Below are 13,532 nucleotides of genomic sequence, written 5' to 3' on the forward strand. Positions count from 1 at the left end.
CAATGGTCCGACTGACAACCAAGAGCTACCAACTCTTTCTGGAACAAATAAAATTAGAAAACTATCCTTGCTCCTGGCTTCAAGTTACAAAACAACTACTTTCTATAAGGCTATTTAATGAGTGTGTACTGGGTCCCTACTGCTGTGAAGCATTGTTTATAATATTTACAGCAGACTAATAAGATTGTATTATTAGAACCCTTTACAGCTGAGGAAACAGAATCTCTGAAATTTTGAAAAATGTGCTAAACAGTGCATAGTTAATAAGTGACAGAGCTAAGATTCCACCCCACCAAAGCTTGCTCTCTGACCACTTCCCATGTTCCCTGCTGTGGACACATTGTAAACAAGTAAGCACTTTGCCTGCCCTTTCTAATGGAAGGGATGTGCTGGACCCAAACTCACAAAGCAAATCAGTGGGCTTGTTTGGACTCAATCCCACAGCCTTTTGATGAATACTGAACTGAAGCCTTAAGTAGGAGATGGTTATTTTCTGCATTTGTTTAGCAGGTTGGGAAAGCAACTGGATTTGGCTTCAAACCTCAGCATTTACGAGCTGTTTGATTTTGGATAAGTCACTTTGTCTGAGTGTCAGAATTCTCACTTGTAAAATGAGAATAAAAATGAGAATTCTAGGTACTTACATGATTGTTCTCAGGATCCAGCTTCTTCCCCATTAAGATGACAGACACCAATTGCAAGGATGCCAGCTATGTTTGAGATTAAATGAAATAACATGGGTCAAAAGTCTTGGTAAAACAGCCGGGTGTGGTGGCTCACACCTGTAATCCTAACACTTTGGGAGGCCAAGGTGGGTAGATCACTTGAGGTCAGGAGTTCGAAACCAGCCTGGCCAACATGGTGAAACCCTTGTCTCTACTAAAAATACAAGAAAGTTAGCCAGGCGTGGTGGCTGGGCATCCCAGCTACTCGGGAGGCTGAGGCAGGAGAATTGCTTGAGCCTGGGAGGCAGAGGTTGCAGTGAGCGGAGATCACACCACTGCACTCCAGCCTGGTCAACAGAGTGAGACGCTGTCTAAAAATAAATAAATAAATAAATAAAATAAAAGTATTGGTAAAATGCTGGGAATGGTTTTGTGGTTTTATGTGTTGAACCATAGGAATTGCTATCTGACACTTAGCCATAAGAAACCATAATTTTTGTATAATTGCCTATGTCCAGTTGAATCTGGGAGATCCCTTAGTCTTGGTCATTTTCTTGGTAAGATCACTCTATCCTCCCTGGCGTTGTTTGGGGATAGACCTCTACTTTCTGGTCAACCATTCATTCCTCTGCCATAGAGATGCTCATGTCTGGTTCTCCGGTGTAGATCCCCTTCACTGGTCACCTGCCAGGCCAGCCTCAGTGGCTGCTCTCTTCACAACACTGCAGGGCTCAGCGTCCAGACATCTAAGTTCCTGGCCCTGCTATTTTGAACTGGCAGTCCTTTTGTCCTTCATCTTTTGGAGTCTAACTCCCTCCCAGGGTTTGCAACACCTATGTTTTATCCTTGAAGCACAAAATCTTTCATTTTTTCCACTTTTGAGACCATTCAGACACATTCTTTTGGGTAAGCAGCCACTGATCCAAATGCTTACATAGATGGAACAGAAAATGTAACGGACTGAAACCACAGGGTGGGAGCACATGGAACTTGCCTGGAGAACCAGCAAGAAGGTGGCTGCTTGGGGAGGCATCCAGCCCTGGCAGCAGCTGGTCTATTTCTTGGGGGAATGTGGCCCCATGTTCCCACATCTTCCAAATGCAAAAACTGCTAACTTGGATTGGGGAAAAGGAGTCAGGACCTGAATTCAAAGCCTCACTGAACATCCCATGGGAAGAAGAAGAAAATTAATTTTTGCTCTTTCATTACTTAAGACCCTGCATTCAAAAGGAAAAAAAAAATTCAACCCAACCAATAAAAAGATATTTAAAAACATCAATCACATGGCAATTCATTTTCTTACAAACATTGTTTGGGGTAGAAAGAAAATTATTTTTCTGAACTTTTACTAGTTCTTATACCCAGTAACTGTGTGAGAGGGCAGCTCTGGGGCCCAGTCACTGTTACTGCCTATCACTTCTGCCAGGAAAGAGAGATCCAGAGGAGGCGGGCGTGCAAGTACTGGCAGACTTCCCTCCATGAGAGCCCTGGGGTGGACACTCTCTCTGTGTGATGTTCAAGGGCTACCTGCATATGCAGAGAGAGGTGTCTTCACCAGAAGTACCTGTCTCTGCTGCACATCTAGATTCCCAGAGTGGAACATTCTAGTGTATGGATAAACTACTGTAGGTCTTCATTCTTTTTGTTCATCTACCTTGATGATTCTAATGGGCAACTGGTGCAGAATTATTATTTTATGATAAGGCTGTCTGATCCAACGTCTCTCTCGTACATGCCCTGCCTCGGGCTTAAAACTGACACTTCTTCTTTCTTCAGGTATACAGGAAAGGGAATAGAGTTAGGGGCCAGTAGAGCTGAGTTTTGTCCTGGTTCTGTCACTAACTGGTTGTGTGATTTAGAGAGATGGCCTAAGTTCTCTGGGCCACAGTTTCCTCCCCTATAAAATAGGGACATTCATCCCTACTCTGCTTCCTTACAGCTCAGGGATCCTGGGAGAATACAGTCAGATGCTGGGTATGAAAAAGGAGAGGAGTGAGTCAAAGAGACTCTCATCCAGACAGCAGGAAGCTGCTGACAGACTTTCTCTGCCCTGTACTGTCCTGTAGGTGGAATGGTTGCTCCCTCCTCAGATTCCTGTCTCCACCTGAACAATGAAGGAGTTATCTAGATGAACCCTGAGTAACTCCTTCCAGCTCGTACATTTCACAACCCGGAGATTCCCAGCCCAATGTCCAGGCTACCTAGGAAAGGCTGGTGTAGGCAGGTCTGGGGGAATAGATCAGGGGAATAGAGGTGGCTGTGATGCAGAGTGGGGTGTGAGATAACGGGAGGCACCCCAAGTGCCCTCATTAATGGGGTGCTTCACAAGTACCTACTCATTTCATTACCAGACAACACAAGGAGGTCAGCAGTAACATTATTACTCTATAGAGGGGGAAATAGACTCAGGAACATGCTGCTGCTGAGGGGTGCTGAGGGAATTGAACCCAGGTTAGTCTGACAGTAAAGCCTCCAGTGCTCTTCACCTGGAGGCAATCTTGCCCCCAAGGAAACATGTGTTCATGTCTGGAGACCTTTTTGGTTGTCACAATGGAGAATTTGGGTGCTGCTAGAAAGTAGTGGGTAAAGACCATGGATGATGCTAAATATCCTACAATGCACAGGCCAGACCTCCTACAACAAATAATTATCTTGCCTAGATGGCAATAGTGCCAAGGCTGCAAAACCCTGAAGGAAGACCAAAGGAAGGTTCTAGATAGCTGTGTTGCCCTTAACTGTGCCCAGCACCTTTCTTCCCATCTCCCACCCCCATTCTGAGCTAGATTTGCATCAGTTAGCTACAGAAAAGGCACATTGTTTCCCATTGATAACAGAAGATGCAACTTGACTTGAGAAAAGCCAACAAAGTTGTATATTTGTATGAAATTAAAGGCAGGAGAAGTCATACATGAGCTCAGATTGGTGGCTTGGAAGAGACCCTTTACAGAGCCAGCCCCAGGTAGAAGGCAGGAGGAAGTATGGTAGGAGCCGGGTTACCTGCTCACCACTTCCACAGGGATGGTTTTGCTGTGTGCAAACTTCTCCTGAAGTCCTGTTCCTGTTCCTGTCTTTCCACCATTTTTCTGAAGACAGCTCTTTGCACAAGCCAGGAACATGTGCAGTTGCCCAGTAGGAGCCCCAGGGAGACCCCTTTCTGTTCTATTCTGATGCATTTGTTTTCCTGGGGTAAGACCTGTTTCCCATTCCTCCATTGAGCCCTTAAAGGATTCCTCTCGTTGGACAAGGATTTACCAACTTACCAGCTCAGGGCTTTTCTAACTTCCTTTGTGACTTCTTTGACAAACTGGTTATTTTGAGAGTGTGCTGTTTAATCCTGCATGTTATAAAATTTCCCAAATTTCCTTCTCTTGTTGATTTCTAATTTTATTTCACTACAGTCTCAGAGAATGCTTTGCATGACTTCAATTTTTTTTAACTTATCAAGGCTGATTTCATGGCTCCACATGCAGGAGAATGTTCCAGAGCTTGAGAAGAAAGTGTATTCTGCCCTCATCAGGTAGAGGGTTTTATACATGTCTGCAGGACCTAGTTGTTTTATAGTTGTTCAAGTCTTCTGTATTCTTGTTTATCATCACTAGTTGTTCTATTCATTATTCAAAGTGGGATATTAAAGTTTCCAATTATTATGGTTGAATTTTCTATTTTTCCATAAATTCTGCAAGGTTTTGCTTCATGTATTTTGCAGATCTTTTGTTGAGTGTGTGTATATTTATATGTGTTATATCTTCCTGAGAGATTCACCTTTTGTCGGTATCCATGCCCTGCTGTATCTCTAGTAGCTTTTTTATTTTAAGGTCTACCCTCTCTGATATTACTATGACCACTCTGGCTCTTTTATGTTTGCTACTTGTATTCTACATACTCGTCTATCCTTTAACTTATTTGTATTATTGAATCTAAGTGCCTGTCTGTAGACAGCATATACTTGTGTCTTGGTTTAATTTTTTTAATCCAGTGTCATAATCTCTTCCTTTTGGTTGGATTGAAAATGGATTCCCAAATTTCCTTCTCTTGTTGATTTCTAATTATATTTCACTACAGTCTGAGAGAATGCTTTGCATGATTTCAATTTTTTTAACTTATCAAGGCTGATTTTATGGCTCCACATACCGTTAAATATGAATGGAATCCATTCATATTTAATATTGTATTAGTGATATGGTTGGATTTACCTCTGCCATTTAGCTTTTCGTTTTCTACATGTCACGTGAATTGCTTCTTGACCTTTTGGCTAAAGACCCCTGTTTTTCATTTACCACCTTCTTTTTGTAGTATCTAGTATAACTAATTCCAATAATGAGATTTTACTATATCTTTGAGTTATTTTCTTAATAGTTGCTCTAGGGCTTGCAATATACATCTTAACTTATCAGAATCTACTTCAAATATGTATTAACTTAATTCCAGTAATATATAAAAGTTTTATTCATATGTAGCCACATCCCTCTCTGCTACTATTTTTGTGCTATTATTACTACACATCTAACATCTATATAGGTGACAAACACAACAATACACTGCCATAATTGTTACTTTATGTAATATCATGTCTTTTAAATAAGCTGAAAGAAAACAAGGAGATAAAGTATACATTTAGAAAGTTTGTTTTATTAAATTTTAATTACATTTTTGGCTCTCTTAAATTATTTCTGTGGATTTGAGTTACCGTCTAGTATCATTTCCTTTCTCCATATAGTTTTGCTCCCACTGTCTTCTTTGGGCTGTTACCATCAGTATATTATATTTCTATATCTTATAGGAACAACTATATAAATTTATACATATTATTTGATGCAATTACTTTTAAAATCAGTTTTTAAAAAGGAAAATATATCCTTATATTATCTTTATATTTACCTTTATCAGCATTCATTTTTTAAAATGTGAAATCTATTTACTGTCTGGTGTCACTTAAATTCAGTCTGAAGAATTACTCTTGAGAAAAGCCTGCTAGCAATGAATTCTCTCACTTTTGGTTTATTGTAGAATGTCTATTTTGACATCATTTTTGAAAGATAGTTTTTGGTTTTGCTGGGTATAAGACAGAGGGAATTTTTGTTGTTTATATTGTTTTTCCTTTAGACACTTTGAAAACATCACCACACCGTTTTCTGGTCTTTGTTGTTTCTGATAAGAAGTCAGCTATTAACCTTACTGGGGTAACTTTGTGCATGATGAGTCATTTTTCTCTTGATACCTTTGAGGTTTTCTCTTTATATATGGCTTTCAGATTTCAACTATGATATGTCTGGGTGAATATGTCTGCGTGTATCCAACTTTTTGTTTGTTGAACTTCTTAGATGTGCTGATTAATGTTTTCCATCAAACTTGGAAAGTTTTCAGCCATTCTGTTTTCAATTTTTATAATTCTATTTCTCCTTTCCTTATGATAATTTCATTACACATATATTGCTGTGCCTAATGGTGTCAGATTTATTTGAGTCTCTGTTTTTCTTTATCATTTTTCCTTTGTGTTCTTCAGATTGCATAATTTTTATTGCTCTATCTCCAAATTCACTTATTCCTGATTGTGCCAGTTTAAAATGTACTAATGAGTTCCTCTAGTAAATTTCTCACTTCAATTATTTTATTTTTCAATTTCAGAAAGCCCATTTGATTCTTTTTTCATAACTTCTATTTCTTTGTTGATATTCTCTGTGTGACGAGATATCGTCACCATAATTTTCCTTATTTTTTTTAAAACAATTTATTTTGGTGCTTTAAACATATTATAATAGCTAGTTTATGTCTTTGTATACTAAGTCCAACACTTGTGTTCCCTCAAAACTATTTTTATTTTATTTTATTTAGTTCCCTCTACTGACAATTTTTTTTTTTACTATCTATGAGTCACACATTCCTGTTTCTTTGCATATCTTGTAACTTTTTTGTTTCCAACTGGACATTTTAGACAATACATTGTAGAAATTCCAATTGATTACATTCCTGTCACACCCACACCCAGGCTTGTTCCCTCTCCCACTAGTCATTTGTTGATTTTTAGTGATTTGTCTAAATTAAATCTGTGAAGTTTATTCTTCCTCTAGCGTTACAGTATGCAGCCTCTGTTGTCTATCCTCATAATATTTTCCCTAGTCTTTTCATTTAGCCTAGTGGTCACCCCTGGGTCCACATTAAGCTGCTTATTGGTCAAAGGTTGTGCTTAAGCCCCCATTAGTCATTAAATTTTTACCCATTGCCGTGGATGTGTATTTGGCTTGGAAATTGCTTTCACGGTTCAGGGAAGTTGCAATTTTTTCCCAAGGTCAAGTAGGAACTAGTAGCTTAAAATATTCCTCTTCAATTACTCCTGAGAGGACATGGCCTTGGAATGCACAGAGTCTTCCAGACTTCAAAAGGTAAATGTGATTTTCTGTTTAAGATTGGCTTTATAGGAGTCTCCTCTGGAACAGAATAGCTTTCTGTTAAGTCAGTTTTTGGTCAGAGTATGTGCTTACGTGTCATGTGCCAGGGAAGCGTCCACCCCTTTTTGATGAATTTGTGTGTGACTTGGGTACTGTTTCTGTCCCATTGCCTACTCTAATTTTTTCCAACTGAATGCAGACTAATCTACATGAATAGCCTTGCCAACACCTAGATTTGACCATGATCCTAGGAGGATCTTTCTACACTCTTTCTTTTCCGGGTTCTCTCTGTTAGACTCTTGGCTGTTCTGCTTTTTCACTTGTTACAAGTCTCATGGAACTACCAGTCCCCTCTTAGTGGCTCTCCACAAAGATCTCCATTGTTTTTGACAACACCCTTAGGCATAAAATTCTCTGCACTCTTTTCCAAACAAAATCAGTCCTCTCAGGAACAGCTGTGGAGCTATCCATGCTTGAGGCTTGCCTCTTCTCCTCTACGGAATCCCTGTGCCACTGAGTGGGACATACGGGTAAGAACAATAGTCCATTTTTCCCAAAGGGATATCCTGCTCTGTGAGTGGTCACTGGTCAGAGATGGTAGCTCATGGTCTTCTAGGATTGCCCCTACTGCTGTGGAATCTTCATCCATTGAAATGTCTTGGACAAAGGTAGTCCCAACAGTTTGACTTGCCATGCCTGGGGTAGAGCTTCTTTTATATGAATGGGAACTGGGTGAAAAAAGTGAATGCTGGTCCTCTTCGCCACATCCACCCAAAGTAGAACTGCAAGAAGAGGGGTATGAGGAAAGCTGGTATTCTGCCTCTCTCTGCATGAAGCCAAAGCCATAGACTGGAAACTGGAAGGAGAAGGATCCCATGCCTTCTTGGCTAAACACTTCTGGAGTAAAGTCCCGAGGGTAGAGCTTTTTTCACAAGAAGCTGAGTGCGGGCTGGACATGGGAGCAGTTCATGGCTCAAATGTGAGTCTCTTGCTATTTTTATCAAGATGTATTAGATTTTCTCAAGTAAATGTTTTTCCATTTGCTGCAGGCCATTGAGACAATTTTTAGAGATGAAATTGTTTATTGTTTTGATTCGTTTTGTTTTTTGAGATAGAGTTTTGCACTGGTCGCCCGGGCTGGAGAGCAATGGTGCAATCTCGGCTCATTGCAACCTCTGTCTCCCAGGTTCAAGCAATTCTCCTGCCTCAGCCTCCCGAGTAGCTGCAATTACAGGCGCCTACCACCATGCCCAGCTAATTTTTAAATTTTTAGTAGAGATGGGGTTTCACCACATTAATTGTTTTGTTTTTATAATTTTCACCAGTTAAATTTCAATGAGGAGAAGGTCGGCAGAGCTCCTCTTACCACACACCATTCATTCGGATACAGTGCACTATGTACAGAGAAACACTTAAGCCAAACTGAAAAATGTAAAGAGGCAGCTTCAGACTAAACTTAATTTAATAATTTCCTACTTTTGATCAACCTCCCAATTTTAAGAAGTTGACCAAAACTTTAGGCATTGAAATCACTCTGTCTCCATTGTAAATGTACTTATTTGGTCTTAAATCCTACTAGGAAATGGAAGAGGAGTATGTTTTGTAAGGTGGGAACAGGGAATTCAGGCTTTTTTTTTTTCTTTTTTGGTAACGGTTACAGTAGAGGGGGCCTCCTTGTGCTGGAATCTCCTGTGTACATGAAAAATACAAAACCTAGTCTGTTTTAGGACCTATCTGTTTTCTTAAAGTTTCCATTTGATTATGTGGCATTTAGCATGAAACTTTGTTTTGATTTTCTCTGGTCTGTTGGGGCCTAGTGTACAAGCTCAGTTCAAAACAATGGCCTCCCATAATTTTGTTTAAAGTTTCCCCTCTTTTGATCAGGTTCTTACTTAGGTGAGAATGTGACCAAAACTTAGGGCTTCAGCACCACTCTCAGTTACCATAATTTGCCACCCACCATTCTTGATACACACATTTTAAGGCAAAACTTTTGTATTTTATTCTACATTATAATTTTCACATTTGGGCATTGTAGCCTGACTTTCAGATTCACATACCTCCTACTGCTCAGCAAACTAAACTGATGGGACCAACAGAAGTTTGTTTCCATGGGGGCAAAAAAGGACTCTTGAAATATAATAGAACCCATGTCGGTTATGAAGTTGCAACATGTCTTGCATAAGTTGGGATGACTTATTGTTTTCTGTAAGGGGAAAGAATCCTGGAAGAGAACTTTTCCAAAGTTGACCCAGGGACAGGTCAGGAGCTCCTTTTCCAACACAGGGGAGAGGCGATGCTACATAAAACCCAGGTCTGTCGCTAGAGTGTCACAGCCCAGTGCCTGCCATACCCGTGCATGCACAGAGAAATGCACCTCTGTAGTCCAGGCCTCCACAGCTTGGTGATTCTTGGCATAGTCTTAACGTCCTTAGGAGGAAATTATCATACCAGATAGAGCAGGAGGACTATGGTGACCCAAGGAGAAGTGGGAGCATCATGTCAACGTCTCAGGGAACACTAAGCTCCAAAGAGTCAGAGTTTTCTCCTTGAGGCAGGAGCTTTTTGGTACTCAACAAGCGGCAGCTGAGAAATGAGGTACCGGAGAAGCAGCGGTCTCACCCAGAGGGAGGGAACTTGGTCATGAGCTTATCAAAAACATCTTCAAGATACTCCCAGCAATGCTGAGGAGGGAAAATGTAGAAGGCTGGCAACCCCCATCAGAGGCTCAGATGATGTGTCAGGGGATTGTGAATGATAGGTTTCAATAGAACCTCATCAGGATATCGAGGATGGTGGGTCCTGTGGAAATTCTGTTGATAGACCAGGTTTCTTAAAGGAAGATTGACCTATACCTATGCTGGAAAATGAAGTTTATGTACCACACCCACCCACACAAACACAATTTAAGCTCTGTCCCCTGTTTCCAAGAATAAATGGAAAACATGAGTCCTGACCCTTTTATTGCCTCAGATTCATCCCTCTTGGCCATGGAACAAATCACAGTGCCATGGCTGTGGCCCACATTAGACCTGACCAGCATGGAGTGATTCAACACTTAGTCACCATTTGTACAGATTCTTCTCAACCCCCTCAGACTCTCTGGGAGATTCTCCTTGGAAACCAGTGAATAAAAGCCCATCTGATGCCACATCAGCGGTGATTCTAGGACTAACAAATTGGGATGGCCAGAGAAGGCCTGCCATGATAGAGTTGTTTCACCTTGTTTCACCTTGTTTGCCAACTCCACTCAGTGGCTGGGAGATGACTAAGACCTACTCAGGGCCCGGAAGGAAAAACTAATGCAATGACCAATTAATGGCAATAACCTTGTGCATGAGAGGAGACAGCGGTGGCACCTGTCCCACTTATCTGCTGTGCCCATTTAAAACAACCTTTTAATGTTTGTATCTGGAGGTAATCAGAGAAAGCCTCCGTTAGACCCTAAGGAGGAAAGCTTTAGGGCACAACCAGGGACGTGCAACTTCTCCCGATTCGCTGGAATCTGTGAAGATAGGACTAGACGAGTAGTTAGGACAACAGTCCAAGCAGACAAGGGTGGCATCAATCTTCGTGTCCCCACTCTAAGGCCTGGGCTCTGATAGGGTGTCTATTTTTCTCCTTCACCTATACCAGGCAACTCCAGTGCCCAGGGGACACCTGGACCAAGGCTCGGGCTCTCTGAGAGCCTCATTTAAAGTTCTCTCTCTAATTGTCAGCTCAGCCACTAGAGCTGACAGGCATAAGCACAAAGTGAGCTTGAGAGGTGTTTATCCTGGCATCGAGGGGCTGCCATGTTCTCATCGTAGCTCTCACTTCTCCTTTGCAGTATCAGAGAGGTCGCCCTTTTATAGCCTGGTGAGCATTTATGGCACCTCTGCGAATTGATTAGGTTCAGCTGGTTCTGTTTTACCTCTTCAAAAAGATACATAGAGATTTTCATGCGATTTTTTTTTTAAATCTTTCAACCAGAAGACAAAGCAAACTGGAGAAAAAAATGTGGTCCTGGAAAAAATCAAAGGATGTTCTCTTGTGCTATGGAATGCTCTCATGATTCAGTATGCCCTGGGGATGTCTCTTTATGGCATCTCACTTCCAGAGAGTGAGGAAGGGGCTGCACGAGGAAAGAGAGATGAAGGACTTGACTTGTGCCCAAGCCCATAAAAAGGCTGAAGGAAAAGAATGGGTTACACTACAAAGATATAACTGGCCGCCTGAGTCCTGCACTGGGGGAGCCTGCAAAGTCCTCTATGAGGTGTCTGCATTGAAGCCTGGCTGGGGCCCCGATTTATTTTGGGGGATTGGAGGGGTACGTGCCCTGACTTGGAAAAGCTCACCTCTCCAGAGAGACGTGCTGTAGAAACACAGTGGAAGATATCTCTATGGTTAGTGAGCCAAGGAAAAAAAAACAATAATAACAGCATAGTGATAATTGTAGTATTAATCGTAGGTAACAAGTGCTTACTATGTGCTTGATGATCTGATAAGCCCTTTACTTACATGGTCTTACGTAATCTTCATGGTAATATTATGCTGTAGTAGGTATTAATGTTATGTTTATTGTATGAATAAAAAAATGAGAATCTGAGTCATTAAGTAACTTGCTCAAGGTCATCAATTTTTGTCCTAGCAAAAGCAGCACTGGAAGTCAAGCCATGTAATTTCAGAACCAGAGGCCCCAAGCACCACACTGCAGTGCTGCTAATTAATCAGTAGCACTAATTTGTGAGATGTGCAAAGCCTCTAGTCGACTGCAAAGCTCTCACTAGGCCAGGAGTGGGTGCAGCAACATCCACGGGAGTCTGTTTGCCAGCTGCAGGCCCACTCCTCTGGTGAGCCCAGCTCATGGCCAAAGCCACTCTCCTTGTCTCCTTCTGGTACTGGAACGGTTCCAGGCTCTGCTTCCCACTTTTTTCTTTGAATTCACTCTATCCTCAGCCCCCATCCTGCCACATCTGAGACCTGACTCTTCTCTGCCTCATGCCCAAGGCTTCTGGGTCCCCTCCATGGAAACCATGGTGCCAGGGGACACTGGGGAGGCCAGTTGTAGAAGAGATTACATGCAAAAGTGCAGACCCAGGGACCCCTTGGTCTTGCAAGTGATCTCTTCTCCACCTGAAACACTATCTGCTCTTGACTGAATTTTTATTTGTTTTCAACCTCAGCTTCTGAGCCTGTGAGCTGGGTTGTTTGGCCTTGCTTGAGATTCCTACACTCACCTCTACTGGCTCACTTCTACTTTCACTTGTCGCTCTATGAAGGAGTAACAGAGGACCTCCTTGCAGACAGGGTTCAGGTTTTAGTGCCTCAAATCCTAGCATAGGCCTGGACCACAGTGGGTACTAGCGGGATCTTTGTTTAACAAATGAACGAAGATAAAGCATGAACTAATTCTGTACTCCACATCAAGCCTCAGAGCCAAGAGCCTCTACTGGGCTGAGTTGTCGCCAAGAGCTGCACTCCTTGATTCATTCACAGTCTTCCCCAGAAGATGGGGGAGACTCAAAGGCAAGGCAGCCCCTGCTGGCAGGCAGCCTGCTGCATTCTGTAATCTCAGCACTTTGGGAGGCCAAGGTGGGCAGATCACAAGGTCAGGAGATTGAGACCATCCTGGCTAACACAGTGAAACCCCGTCTCTACTAAAAATGAAAAAAAATTAGCCGGGCCTGCTGGCGGGCACCTGTATCCCAGCTACTCAGGAGGCTGAGGCAGGAGAATCACTTGAACCCAGGAGGTGGAGGTTGCAGTGAGCCAAGATCGTGCCACTGCCTTCCAGCCTGGACAGCAGAGCAAGACTCCTCGTCAAAAAAAAAAAAAAAAAAAATCAAAAAACAAAAAACAAGCAAACAAACGGCAACAACAACAACAGCAAAAAAAACAAGGAGTCTAAGTTCATGGTCATGGTCTACATCTACTGGATTTTTAAAAACTTTTTAATTTTAAAGTAATTATAGAATCACAGGAAGTTGCAAAAAATGTGCGGGAAAGTCTTGTGTGTCCCTCATCCAGTTTTGTTCAGTGTTAACATCTTGCCCAACTACAAAACAACATCGAAACCAGGAAACTGACTGTGATAGAGGCCACAGACATTATTTGAATTTCACCATTTTGCCCACATTCGTTTCCAGGTGTGTGTGTGTTCTCTGCCATTCTGCCACATCTGCACATTTGTGTACCCACCACCACCATATGCAGGACCGTTCCACCACCACAATATAAAGAGGGCATCATCTCTTTAAAGTCACATTCACCCTTCTCCCCCAGCCTCAATCCCTGGCAAATTAGATCACAATTTAGTGAAATTGTTCTCCATTGCCATAATTTTTTTTTATTTTGAGACCATCATGTAAATTGAATCATACAATATGTAACCATGTGAGATTGACCTTTATCACTCAACATAATTCCCTTGAGATCATCCAAGTTGTGGCATGTGTGAAGAGTTCATTCCTTTCTATTGCTAAGCTCTGATCCATCACCT

Source organism: Symphalangus syndactylus, chromosome 4 (assembly GCF_028878055.3).
Source record: "Symphalangus syndactylus isolate Jambi chromosome 4, NHGRI_mSymSyn1-v2.1_pri, whole genome shotgun sequence".
In the NCBI taxonomy this organism is placed as follows: Eukaryota; Metazoa; Chordata; class Mammalia; order Primates; family Hylobatidae; genus Symphalangus; species Symphalangus syndactylus.